General features: G+C 44.3%; 1 long non-coding RNA gene across 1 annotated transcript; it reads right to left on the reverse strand.

Moving 5' to 3' along the window:
• Nucleotides 1–7120: 7120 nt before the first annotated feature.
• On the reverse strand, nt 7121–12132 carry LOC148758451 (uncharacterized). Its single transcript, XR_016020594.1, has 2 exons — nt 10677–12132; nt 7121–10548 (listed from the first exon to the last, which is right to left on the reverse strand). It is a non-coding gene; the product is annotated as an uncharacterized LOC148758451 (long non-coding RNA).
• Nucleotides 12133–14129: the final 1997 nt, after the last annotated feature.

Here is a 14129-nt window from a genome sequence, read left to right on the forward strand (position 1 = left end):
GACAGAACCATGGGAGAAAAATAACAATCACATACCCCTTTTAGCAACTGCTAGAGCAAGGGAATATATATGAGTATGATTAAGGCTATAACAGGTTTGAACACTATCATCAATAAGATTTATTTAAGGTAACTATAAAGAATACTGCACCCCAAAGATGGGAAATACAAATTCTTCTCAAGAATACATGAAACACTTACAAAATTGACAATATATTGGGCTGCCAAGTAAATCTGAACACATTTTAAAGGAGTTGGATGGTATGGACCACTATGCAACTGTTAGAAATCAACGACAGCAATAAGAAAAAATGTTTTACTTGTATAACCATGGAGTTACAATAAATTTGGTTATCGCAAAATAATATGCCTGGCAGGAGGGTCCTAACAGATGAATATGAGTGAGTCCCCAACGATAGTCCAGTGATGAGATTAATGTCTGCATCGGTGCATAAAGGGATAATTTGGACTTAACTGGATCTGTTCCGCTTTGGAATGTGGGAAATCACTTGTTCCTAAGCAATTCACAGGGTTTCCTGGTTCATCCTGTGTGCTTTTTCCAAGCCAAAATGTGCCTTCCCACGGTCCGGCAAGATAAAGTACTCCGTACAGCTGGATTTTGAAAACACCCTTGTGAGTTGGGTCTTTATGAGGATAAGCAGAAACAAATCACTAAATTTAGGTCTTCTTTCATAGTTTATATACTCAAGATCGAGCTCTAAGTATTAGCACCAGAAAACACAAGTCGGGCACATCGCATGTCTAAACAACACTAAAAAGAGGAAATGTAGCCAAACTACAATGGAACATATTGATAAAAGCTAAAGAATTGCTCTGTGGTCATTTTGTGTTTGACATAATATGTAGTTGTCTCTGCTTTTATCTGGAAGTTATTTGGGAGCTTAGAAGAGTGTGAATGTAATTAACAGTGAAGGGAAAATTCCAAAATGTCATTTGAATGCAGAAGTGCTCCTGGGAACCTGTGGTCAGCAGAGCCTTCAGGTACTGTAATGAGAACCATGGGTCGCCATTCTGGACGTCATGGGGTTCCTGAGTCTGTTTCTATTGACTAAACAACACAGTAGGAGAGCTCATCTACCTTCAAAAGTTTCATCTCCCGGTGCAAACAGAGATCAGAATCCCGGGCAATGGATGAAAGACTTTTTGGTAGACTATTAAGGTGTACATCAAAGAAGAGGTGACAAGGTGACAGAAAAGGAATGGAAGGGGAGAGTGAATTTCAAAGTGATTTCAAGTGTAACTGCGCATATGGGGCTCATGACTAGAACCAGACTACAAATTGTTCAGTGGATAGCTATGGCTCTTTGCTCGTGAGCAACAGCAATGGTGGACTTAGTCTTCAGGCAGTGCTTTCCAACTTTTTGCACAGCATTTTTTTTTTATTAGTTTCAGGTGCACAAGACAAAGCAAAACTTAGACGTTTATCATTTATATCCCTCACACTGTGTGAACCCCCCTCCCCCCATCCACTATCCCTCTGTACGTTCCCCAAATTATCGCATAAAGAATGATTATTTCTTTTCAACATACTGGTGAGGCTGCTGGCCACCTGGACCAGCCAGGCCCTGCCCTGGTCCCAGGAGTCCAATATTGAGGCCACACACTGAGAGGTTTGACCTTTGGGCCCCAAATGGACGATAATAGCTGTCTCATAGGTGTCTCACACTCAGCATCCAAAGCCCAACTCCTCATCTTCCTCCCCAAATCTGCTTCTCCCACAGATAGCCCATCTCTGCAAGTGGCAACTCCATTCTTCAAGCTGACGAAACCTGAATCCTGAATTGAACCTTCACTCATCTCATTCCCTCATACTCCGTTGTGAACTTCGTTGTTTCACCCAAAGAAAGGTGTGTTGAATAACCCCAGTCCCTCGGGATGTGAGCTTATTTACGAATAGGATGGTCGCAGATGTAATTAGTTAAATCAGGATGAGGTTGTACTGGGGTGGGGTAGGTTCCAAATCCAATATGACTAATGTGCTTATAAACAGAGGAAACTTGGTCACCGACAGGCACACAGTGAGAAGAGCAGGTGATGAAGGCGAGATCAGGGTGACACTTTGGCCAAGGAATGCCAGAGATGGGGCCAAAAACAACGAGAAGCCAGGAGAGAAGCCTGGAACAGTTTTCTCTCCCAACCCTGAGAAGGAACTAACCCTGCCAACACTGACTTTGGACTTCTAGCCTCCATCAGGGAAGGTTTGTATATAAAAGAACACGTCTGAATACTATGTGGGGCTCAGAGAGACACTAGGCTCATATGGCATATTTTGAACCCAGCAGTAAAAAAAAAAAAAACAACGCTATGGCAATATTGTTATAACTTCCAAAAGAAGAAGTATGATGTCTGTCATTTATATTATTTTATTATATTGAGGAAGACAGTGAACAAGGAAAGTTGCAATCCACGTTAACAGGCAATTCAAAAGAGGAAGAATAAAAAACCAATAAGCATATGAAAAAATGTGTTTAACCTCACAAGTCATCAAAGAAACACACACATTCAACAATAACAAAACAACCTTCCTACACGCTGGGTAGGAATATTTCAATGATAGCATCCAATGCATTTCAGAACAAGCATGGTGGGAACGTAAAATTGGCAAAAGCTTTCTCAAGGAAAGGTTGGCATTATACATCCAAGGTTTTCAAAATTCATATTCTATTATTCAGTGACAGCACTGACAGTTTGCTCCAATCCTTCCACATGCTTTTTGTACGTACAAGATAATTGTTTCCGGCAAGTGCCAGAGCTGGGATTGGAACTCAGGTCTCTTAACTGCAAAGATCAGGGACCTACCACGTTCTCAGCCTCCCACAAGGACAGTGGGTCCACAGAAGTGGACATGGAGACTTCAGATGTGGACCTTTCAATCTATGGTCAAATGGTTTGGAAAAGGTGTTCACTGTAAGCAGTGAAAGCCATGCTTTGACCTGCAGGACACCTGAACCAGGATAACCCCCAGCCAAGGAAAGCAGGACACTGAGCATTTAATACCCGCGCACCGATAACTTCTGACTATAAGAACACATTACTGATTCACATCACAGTGATGTACTTACGAAGGTTATCGTAACAAGAAATTCCCTGACACTCCCGTGAATAAATGCATGTACACATCTGAACCGATTGAAGGATGCTCGTTCTAGAACTCTTTGCTGAAAAGAGCTTTAACTTGGGACACGAAACACCAATTACTTTGCATGCTCCAGCTTAAGCAATTTAGAATTATTTTGAAAGCCCTTGTCAGAAAAGTAAACGAAAAACAAGCAGGCTTTGCAGGATCTCAGCCTCCCGCTCCAGTCAGCCCACTGCTGTGGGATCGTACAAGATTAGCTGTGAAGGTGGGCAAGACACCCCAATGCTAGCTGTTGTCCTGAAATTAATACATTTCGAAGTCGAGAGCCAGGCAAGTGGCAATGCTAATCGAGCAAGTGACAGCATTAATCTCCTTTGGCTCAGCTCAAAATAGGATATGCCACAGGTGACCCCGAGTCCTTCTCTCTCCTTCTCAAGCCATTAGCTGAACATCATATTTCTTACTGCTGCCAACACTGGCGCCACCAGTAGCACAATTCCAATAGGGGGGCAAGAACACACGTGATGAGAACAGCTTATTAACTCCATCTAGGAATGTTTGTGCTCACCTGTGCCTGGTTCTAAGGTATGGTCTTAATTGGCCAAAAGTGAGGAGAAGGTAGCCTGCAACCAATTATCCTATGCACGTTACAGGAGGCTAAACAGCTAAAAACATCAGGATTTAAATTTAAATTGTGTGTTACAATGATCAAAGAGAGGTCTATGCCAGAGGATTTCAATACGTACAAATGAGATGCAGGAAAACATAGGTGTCGCGATTCTGTTGCAGTATCTCCACTGTGACAAGGTGCCACAAATGATCTAGAACTGAAGTATGACGAGGTATAAGATCTCCTGAAACCTGGACAAGCTCTGCCCTGATGGAATGGCTTAAAGAACCAACTAGACAGGAATGTAAAAATCATTCTCCATAAACAAGGGTCCTATAGAGAACCTAGCAAACCCAAATCTAAGGTCTGTCCTCATCCATAAAAATGGAGACCTGTCCCTCAACTCTAATTTCCATCCCTTAAAGTTCCAAATGCCCTTTAATTTAAAGGCCCAAAGGCTGGCACTCTCCCTTTTCAAAGTTCTTTGCTGTTTCGTGCGTACGTCCATGTTATCTTCTGTCCAGCTTATAAGAATCCAGCATCCCTTCCCTGTGTCGTTCCCTCTGATGATCTTCCAGAGAAGGGAATGATGGCACAGAAAGGTATCAGCTGCCCTTCCTTCGCCAGTCGACAGCCCTGGGCCAGCACAGAGCCTGAATCTTCACTGCTTATTTTCCAGAACTGGAATGTGTCCTTATATCTCTCCTTCCTATGATGCAGTGCTCGCACTTTCTGCATTGCAGACTCAAGCAGACGTCTCTGGATGTACTCCCTTTGGAGAAGGAAGTTAGGGAGGAAATTGCCATGAAAATCCTCTCTCCCACGCTCCTGCACTGTGAATAACTCCATCAGGCCAGCAAACACCTGGCCCAAGGACAGCCAACCAGCAGGCTGGCAAGTGACCTGAGACAGAATCTCAGTGACAGGGGACGTGGGGAGGATGTAATTTAGGTTGGAAATGTGTGGCTCAAAAAGTAACACCTGCTGTTTTCATAAAACTCGCTGTAGAATGTCATGTTTGACAAGGTTTTCTGGGCCTGTGGAGATGCACAGGAGTTTGAGCTGAGATTTCCAAAGTCAAATATCGAACAACCCCCACAAGAGAGTGAGAATGGCCTAATGAGAGAAAGAGGGAAGGGCCACCACACTTAATATTGGGTGGGGGTGGCCTTTCCCAGGCCCCGTGGCTGTTCATCCTACAAGAAAACCCTAAATACACAAGTGAGTGACCCTTAAAACCAAAGGGCCTGAGGAGAATATTAATTTTTCTCAATTACAGTTGACATTAAATATTATTTTATATTAGTTTCAGGTGTACAGCGTAATGGTTAGACATTTATATAATTTACAAAGTGATCCCCGCAACTAGTCTAGTACCCATCTGTCACCATACACAGTTATTACCATATTATCGACTCCATTCCCCACGCTGTACTTCACACCCCCGTGACTATTTTGTAACTAGTAATTCGTACTTCTTAATCCCTTCACCATTTTTACCTGCCCTCCTAACTGCCCTCCCATCTGGCAACCATCAAAATGTTCTCTGTATCTATGAGTCTGTTTCTGTTTAACGTGTTCATTTATTTTGAGAACATTAATTAAATGGCATTTAAATCACTGCCTAAGAGTAAAAGGGGTGTTGAAATTTATGACTGAATTATCATTACAAAATGATTTGTATATTAGTAACTAAACCATTTCTAAGAATGTAATTATACTTTATATAAAGTGACATATATTCCTTTAACATTACGCGATTCCAGGGACAGGAGTAATTTGACTATTAAAGAGTAACCAGAGTCTGCACTGTGTATGAACTTCTGCGGGTCGTATTTCGCTCGAGATATCTAAAATGATGTCATGATCAAAGGAAGGCTAATAGAGCTCAACCATATTTTAATGGTTAATTGACCCAACTAGTACTAATGGTTGCTTTTAAGAGATTGAACATAGAAACAGACAATGACTAGACCGTATATAAAGATAGAACCCTGACCTACAATCTGCAGCAACCAGCCCAGGAAACCAACCCTTTATCTCCGTAACCAGCCCAGGAAGCCAGTCCTTTATCTCCATAACCTGCCCAGGAAGCCAGCCTGCTCTCTCTAAGTCAGACGTGTGGGGAGTCAGACCACTATCTCTAGTGACAAGGCAGGAAGCTAAGCAATAACCCCTGTAATAATCGGCCCCAAATATCTAGGACTTGATTAATCACTGACAGCTTCTCTGATTTTCCCTCCACTTCCAACTTGGGGACAACGAGAGCAAACCAAATGTGTTCCCCTACAATTACATAGGACACCCTGCTTCTAGTTAGCCCTCTCCATCCTCCCCAGGCCAACAGCCTCCGTTTTTCATTCTGAAGCTTTCCCACTTCTCTGTGTGCCTTTGAGTCTCTGCCAAAATACAAATGACAATGACTAACTCCCTTGCCATAGCAAGTAAAGAGTAAATGGCCTGTGCTTATTCTCATTTGGATGGTCTTCATCTATTGCCACACTTTTATGGACATTTCTAAAAAGAATTCTCATAAAAACGAGCAAGACAGTACATCAAGGAAGGTGAAGGTGACGGGATGTGTCACTAGAACCCCTGGTCCTAAGACTCTCGTGTGCTGCCTTTTCTGCCACCTTGTGTGAAAGAAGGCCTTGAGTCCAAATCCATCCTCCACGTAGCTACGTTTATGAGTCCACCTGTAAAGCATTATTCCCATAGTATATAGATCTTATAATCGAACAAGAGTACTGTTTCAACACGCTTCCAAATGATGCAATGAAAGATTTATAAAGAAAGCTGGGCCAATACAGAGCTTCCCAAGTCATCGCAAAATTTAGAAACAGAAGAGTAGAGAAGACGACCTGTCTCTACCTTATGCATTTCCTTTAAAGAGTCTGTTAAGGAAAACGAAAGTCAGAATCTGGTGAAAGAGGTCAAAAGCCAAAAGCCAGGTGTCAGCAACTCACCATTTCTCAATGAACCTCTAGCCATGTGTCTTCAGGTCCCCACTGTGGGGTTTTGGTCTCTGCCCCAGAGATGCCCAGAGGAGACAGCTCGCCCAGAAATGGGGAAATCATGAAACAATGGAGAAAACGTTCTAGAGTGACAAGAGCAAAATGATTTTCCTCCCAGTGGTTTTCCTCCTCACGGAAGCAATGAGTCTATGTACTTGAGTGCATAGACACTCAGTCTCAAAAATTGGTGAAACAAATAAAAAGCCCAGCAAAAGGGAAATTACAAAGACGTGCACTGCAGACCTTCGTGCCAAATACATTAGTTATCCCAGGAACACAGTAGTTAAAAGCCAAGCACACTTCCCGCCAATATTCTGTGGGACCCAGTTCTGCTGAGAAATGAGCTTTTCACAACATGCCTCAAACCTGTCTAAAATAATTACATGAGAGGCAGAAAGGTGGCATTTAAATTTTAGTGACACATTAACGAACAAGGTAATACTCTTGACAGATACAAAGAAAGATTCACCAGGTGAAGCCAAGACAGAGCTTCACAGATCAAAATATAAGCCAGGTAACTGGCCTTGGCAGGCCACTCGTGCATCAGGGCTGCACTTCAGATAGTCACATCTTCATAGACACTGACGTATTTCCTCCTTTTATTGTCCTTGGCAGATGCTTGGCAGACGTCTCGTCTCAGAAGAGTCAAGCCTTTGTCTTGGAGTCGAGACTAGAATCCCTTAATTGCAGTATCGGTTGTAACAAGGTCTATCTTTGGAAAAGCAATGCCTCCTTCAAGCTATGTCATTGTCCAGTTGGAGATGGTATAACCTCAAAGTTCAACAATTCAGAGTACGAAGCTAGAACATGAAGGGAAGTACGTTTCCCATGGAGTAGGTTATTTATGGGTGTGAACATGTCCCCAGAAACGTGCTGTGGCATCTTTGGCCAATCACCAGAACCGGTGAGAGGAGAGGTGGGTGCCGAGCCCCTGGGCGGCTGTCCTGAGGCCCCGGCAGAGTCCCCATGGCGGCCAGGTGTCCTGCAGACAGTTTGAGCAGTAACGAAGCTCAGGTCGCTGTTAGGGCTTCAATGTGTTCCTCCAAACTTCCTATGTCGAGGTCCCACTGCCTCCGAATGTGACCTTATTTGGGTCCTCGCCAATGTGATGAGGTCATTAGGGTGGGCCCTAACCCAGTGTGACTGGTGTCCTTATGAAATGGGGGAATTTGGACGCAGACATGCAGACAGGGAGAACGCCAAGTAAAGATGAAGTGAGACATGCAGACAGTGAGAGACAAATACTACATGGAATCACTTATCTGTCAAATCTAAAAAATAAAAAAAGTCAAACTCATGGAAACAAAGAGTAAAAGTGTGATTGGCTGGAGGATGGTGACAGGGGGAGGCTGGTTATAGGGTACAAATTTGCAGTTAAAAGATGAATAAGGTCTGAGGGTGTAACATACGACATCGTGACCATAGTTGGTAATACTGTATTGTGTAATTGAAATTTGCTAAGAACTTAAATGTTCTCATAACAAAAAAAGTAAATGTGTGAGATGACAGATGTGTTATCTCAATGGTATATTCTTTTACAACGTATACCTGTATCAAATCATCACCTGATACACTTTAACTATCTTTCAATTTTATTTGTCAGTTATACCTCAATAAAGCTGGAAAAAAGACATAGTTGAAAATAAAAAAATAAAAAATGAAGGCGGAGAATGGGGGATGTGTCTCAAAGCTGAGGAACACTGAAGGTAGGGAGGATGTGGAATAGAGTCTCCTGCACAGCCTCAGAAGACACCCAATTCTCATTACACTTGACCTCAAACTTCTGGCGTCCAAAAACTGTGAGACCGTAAATTTCTGTGGTCTAAGCCCCCAGTTTTACAGCAAGTACAGGAACAAATAGTTACCTTTTGTCATTCTTGCAAATATTATTTCAACTCCCAGTAACCAGCCACATCACCATTGGTGTAAACTTTTGACCTGGTGTGAAAACTAGTACCTTTCATAAATTTCCAGCACATTCTTCTTTGGTCCACTCTGTCAGTCCACCAGCTCTTCTTATATTTTGGAATTACATATTCTAAAACATTAACTTATATTTTTCAGCTAAGGTACTGCAGTCACTGGAATGTCAAAAAAACAAACGATCTTGGACTATGACGTTTTCTTGACTTGAGGTCATAGATTTGTAAAGCATTGTAATTAAAATCAAAAGGAAGAACTGCAGAGAACAAGGAAACAAGGGAAAACGTAAGGAAATTCTAAACGGTTGCTCTCTTCACCCATCTAGTTCTCATTAAAATGGAAAATTAAGCAGCCATCTGTTGATGGTTGTCCTAAACTTCAAGGTGGTGGCTCTCCGAGTGTGCTCCCCACCCAGCAGTCTCAACAAAAAGTTCTCAGGCCTCACCCCGGCCCCATTAAGTCAGAGGGGGTGGGGCCCATCTCTGTGTTGGCACAAGTCTTCCAGGGGCTTCTGAGGCCCACTCAAGTGTAAGGACCACTTACACTCAAAGCCAGGAGGCAAAGCCAGGAGGTAAAGCCAGGGACCACCTGATTGCAAATTCAGCTGAGAGTGACTAACTGACAGTACTGTGTTAAGAAGGGTTCTGAAGCCGACTCTGAGCTCTGATTTTACAATGAGGAATCTCTTTGTCAAGAAAGAGGGGAGGCCGCTGGCGAGGCACCTAACAGCCATCCCATGTGTCCCAGGCTCATAAGCCATCCGCACTATGTCTTTCTTCACATCCATAATTCCAAATAGAAAATGTTCCAAATTTCTCAGGTGACATGGACCCTACATATATTGATACGAAAAATGTAAAGGAGGAATAAAAAGTTTGCTTCAAGTTCTGAGACGAAACTCAAAATAAGTGCCTGATAGCACTGCTCTTTCTTCAGTTAACCATTTATTTTCCCCTTTTCTCTCATACCTTGCTCCTCTTTCACGATGGCCTTTTGGTGATGGAATAAAAGAAGTGGAGTTACACTTCACCTAATTCAGGGAAACAAGCGATACACAAAATCTACACTTATAAGATAATTGAATTTGAAAGTTATTGTTTACACTGCATTTCCATGATAAAATATTCTCTTCCTTTTTAAAAGGGGTTTACAAAAGAGTTCTTTAGAAGATTGTGTTCCTCGGAGGACTTTCACATCTAATTTGATTTATTTTAAAAATCACCTACTGCTTCCCGTTGCCTTGAGATCCTGAACTCCTGGGGACGAAGGCTGCAGCCTGAGCGCAGCCCCCCTCTAAGCTGCTCTCCCCTCCCTGCCTGGGACCAGCTGCTGGCAGGTCAGAGCCACTCATCCAGATACTGTCTCCCAAAGTGCTTTCCTTAGTCCCGCCCCACCTCCTGTTGCCATGTATACTGGGCCCTCCTCCACACCCAGGTAATACCTCCCTTCCTTTGGACCCTGGCGCTGGCCCCTTTGTCTCCCCACGGCCTTCCCTGTCCAACCCAGACCTGGGTGCCTCTTCTCTGAATTTCCAGTGCCTTCCAACATCAGCCATTCCTTGCCCTAAAGTCGCATACTTTGTCCTATGGTCCTTGCATGTTCCGTCCTTCTCCAGTCCCTCCCCTCCCCAAGGAAGCCCTTTCTATCATGTCTCCCACAGCAGCACTGTAATATTCAATAGGTTCATGACATGAATAGATTCCTTGTTTGGGAGACTGCAACAAATCAGTTCCTCTCCTATTGCTTCTGGGGAGTGCTGTGTGCCTATCACAGGCTCCAATTAGAATGACTGAATTTCTTACCTGTTAAGGGTCATTGCTGGCCTCCGGGGATGCACTCAGAGTGATCTAACCGCCACATAACCTATAGGAGCAGTTGACTAGGTTGTGTGACATGCACAGACTGGAAAACAAGGAAATCGTATTCTGTCACTCAACAGCTCTTAATGAAGTGTGTGACCTGGGGCACCGAGGCTATGACCTATGCTGTGGCCATAGGGTCTCTACTGTCCGTTCTTAAGAGTGATTCACCTGCGGATCAGATAAAATGGCTGAGTCTCAGCATAATCCGAACAGTGGTATTAATCCTTTGCTCTGTCCTCCAAAGAAGGTCCTCTGATCCTTATATTTCCTAGAAGAAATGACAAGAGGCATCTTGATCTTATTTATAGCTCTAAATAAATGGGTATGGGCATCAACCAAATATATTAATCTTATTTCCCAAGAAATATACCCCCAGAAAATGCCAAGGAAATGATCTTTGAAAAATGCATGTCCTGATGCAATGTAAAATATTTAAGGGAATGACTGTGCTCCTGGTTTCCATTTTCTGTTAAATTATTCTACAGGCTCTTGTAAAACTCAAGCCAGAGTTTTTAAGGGCGGAAAATGGCCATGAGTTAAGAAAAACCTTCAAAGCCCCGGGGTTCTCCTTGATTTCCCTTTTACTTTCAGCATTTGGCTTTGAATAAAGGACCTCAAATAACTTAGAATTCAAAAATTGCTGAACAGTACTTAGCAAAGTAAAACTCAAGTGACGATGGTGAGAACTCAGCCAATGGCTTCGACATTCACGGCTGTGTTTAGTGCTTCCTGGTCAGGCCTCTCTTCAGCCCCTTTCAACGGGCTCTTCCCCACCACACACCTTCCCCAAATCCTCCACAATTGAAGGAAGATTTTCCACATTTGCCTGTGATATCAAACTAGCAAATCATGCAGTCTGCAAAAAGAACTGGAGAGCAGAAGATAATTATTCAAATCTCACCAACAATCCATTCCATTGAATTGTCTGGGGAGTGACCACTCACTTAGATGAACTCATTTCATCCTCCACAACCCTGTGAGACAAGCACTAGTAGGATCTCCCCATCCCCAGATAAAGAAATGGAACCGCAGAGAAGGCAGACAGCTTGCTCGGCAGTCATACCGCCAGGACATGGCCCAGCCAGAGGTGGAGTGCACTGGGCCCAGAGGCTGGCACTCAGCACCATGCCACACCTCCTGACCAACACGATCAGGCCCCATGTGCGGGTGCTAGTCTCATAAACGGTGAGTCAAGTGACAATTTTCAGTGAACTGAAGTTCATCAAACTCATCTGTAAGATGCATTGGTATAAATGGCTGTGATGCAGAGAAGAAAGGTGAAGCCCATGAAAAATGAGGACTTCCTCAGGATCTCTAAGTGACCCAGGGAGGATGAGCACCCCCGGGGGACATGCCAAGACCAAGTCCTGTGGTCCGGGCAGGCCAGGGAGGCCAGTGCAGGCAGACCTGAAGGAAGCCCCAGGCACTCAGGGTGGTGTCCTGCCCTCAGCTCCTGGACGGCCAGTTGGGGGTGAGGCCCAGCTGGGGACAGCTGTGGAGGACAAGCTGGGGCCACGGTTTGGGGGAGCTATGAGATGACACAACCCTCATCTTCCCACATGGATAGACCCTCTCTAGGTACCTGGGTAACTGAGGCTCCTACCATGTTTCCCCGAAAATAAGACCTAGCCAGACCATCAGCTCTAATGCGTCTTTTGGAGCAAAAATTAATATAAGACCCAGTCTTATTTTACTATAAGACCAGGTCTTTAATTTATAATATAATATAATATAATATAATATAATATAATATAATATAATATAATATAATATAATATAATATAATATAATATAATATATAATACTGGGTTTTATATTAATTATATTAATTTTTGCTCCAAAAGATTCATTAGAGCTGATTGTCCGGCTAGTTCTTATTTTGGGGGAAACAGGGTATGTCAAGACGTTCTACACCGGCCTCTTATCATCAGGACTGGGATTATCTAATGAGGTCCAGCTGCCACCAGAGTGAGAACACCCTCGGCCAGCTCCTGAGGTCTGCCATGCTGGACACAGCTCTCACTGGCTGGGCTTCCCTGGCTTTGTTCAATGTAATGGGCAGCAGAGAAGTTCTGAGCTCAGGCCTGGGGTCAGTATCTCTGTACTTAAGAGCTACAGACCAGGGGACAATTTAGAACTTCTTGGAGATTTAGTTTCCTTATCTGAAAGATGGAGACTCATTTTCCTTATCTGAAAGATGGAGTTAATAAGACTGCTCCAGCGGATTATTGTGAGGACAAAATGAGATCACGAACGTCAGGTACAGGGGACAGTGCTCCATGCGCCAGCTGCCACAAGGTACAGGGAACGATGCCTCCTCACGCCAGCTGCTGCTCTTACTATTGCTGTCACGTACAGTGGCAGAGGGAGCTGGACACACAGGCTCCACTCACCCGATGTCCTGTGTGGTCCGTCTCCATGTCTGTAAAACTCCAGATACAACGTGTGACATTCAGTGTGCTGCCAGTATCCTGTCACGAAAGCAGAGCCTGGAGTCGCCGGCTGGTGTTCTGCTCAGGGGTCCGACACTGGGGGAGGCTGCTGCAAGCACTTCCATTGTTATCAAGCAAGGCTTATGGAACATAAGAATCGGCCCCTGTAAGGGCCTTAGTGACCTGGTCATGGTCATGAGGGCTGCTAGAAAGGAGCTCTCCATGGTGACATTAAAGATAGACAAAATATATGGATGGGCGACAATATTTAAGAAATCGCCCGCACCTTTGCAGGAAGAAGGTGCAAGAAGCCAGGGATCCCTGGACTGGGGGGAAGATGTGTGACAATAGCCCTAAACCTCCCATGGCGCCTTGACCTTGGGGGATTTTGTTTGCCTGACACCGGCTCTCAGGGTGACAGCATTTGCCTCCATAGCTTTGGCGTTTGCCTCGAGCGAGAATTTGCCTCGAGGCTCTTTCCGCCCAGGGGGAGTCAGAGCTCTTCAGGGGCAGGGAGCTGGGGCTTCATTCAGCTCCCAGAACGGGCCAATGGGCACTTTGGAGCCTGCTGACAAATTAGAGTTTCTTTAGTAAATATCTTGTGTGTAGCCAAAGCTGGTTTGAGAGTTGCTGTCACAAAAACCAAGCAGCAAAAAACCAAGGCACAAGTTGGCCCTCACCTGTCTCAAACTTCTTTAGCTGCTACTCAAATCGGCCAAAAAGAACCCAAGAGATGTGTGTGGCCACATCAGCGTAAGTCTGTTTACGAGACAAACCTTCTTGTTGTGCCCGCGAGCTTCATGGGGAAGACTAACGGGCAAGTGTCCTCAGCTCTGCAGAAGCCACGCAAGCTAAGGACGGCTGCAGCCACCCAACGGAGTTCAGGAGAAACCCACCAAAGCCAGGAGATCACGTCCAAGGTCATACCACAGGGAAGTGGACTGGACAAGAAAATACTCCCAACAAAAAAGTGCTTCTCCCTGGTCGGTCCTCCACGTTCAGCAGCCAACCCCAAATCTAAAGTTGTTTTCCTCTCCTCCAAGCTGAGCATAATCCAAAATCCCTGTTAGAGGCAAATAGGAGTCTGAATTCTGGGTCCCCAAGTTGGGTGATCGTGAAATCCAGCTCCAGGATTTCCTGCACTTTCGGGGTTTCTGCTCAAACCAGGTCTCCTGGGCGGCCCTTTGCA

The sequence above is a fragment of the Rhinolophus sinicus genome, chromosome 3, assembly GCF_057876585.1.
Source record: "Rhinolophus sinicus isolate RSI-liver-muscle chromosome 3, RSI-T2T, whole genome shotgun sequence".
NCBI lineage: Eukaryota > Metazoa > Chordata > Mammalia > Chiroptera > Rhinolophidae > Rhinolophus > Rhinolophus sinicus.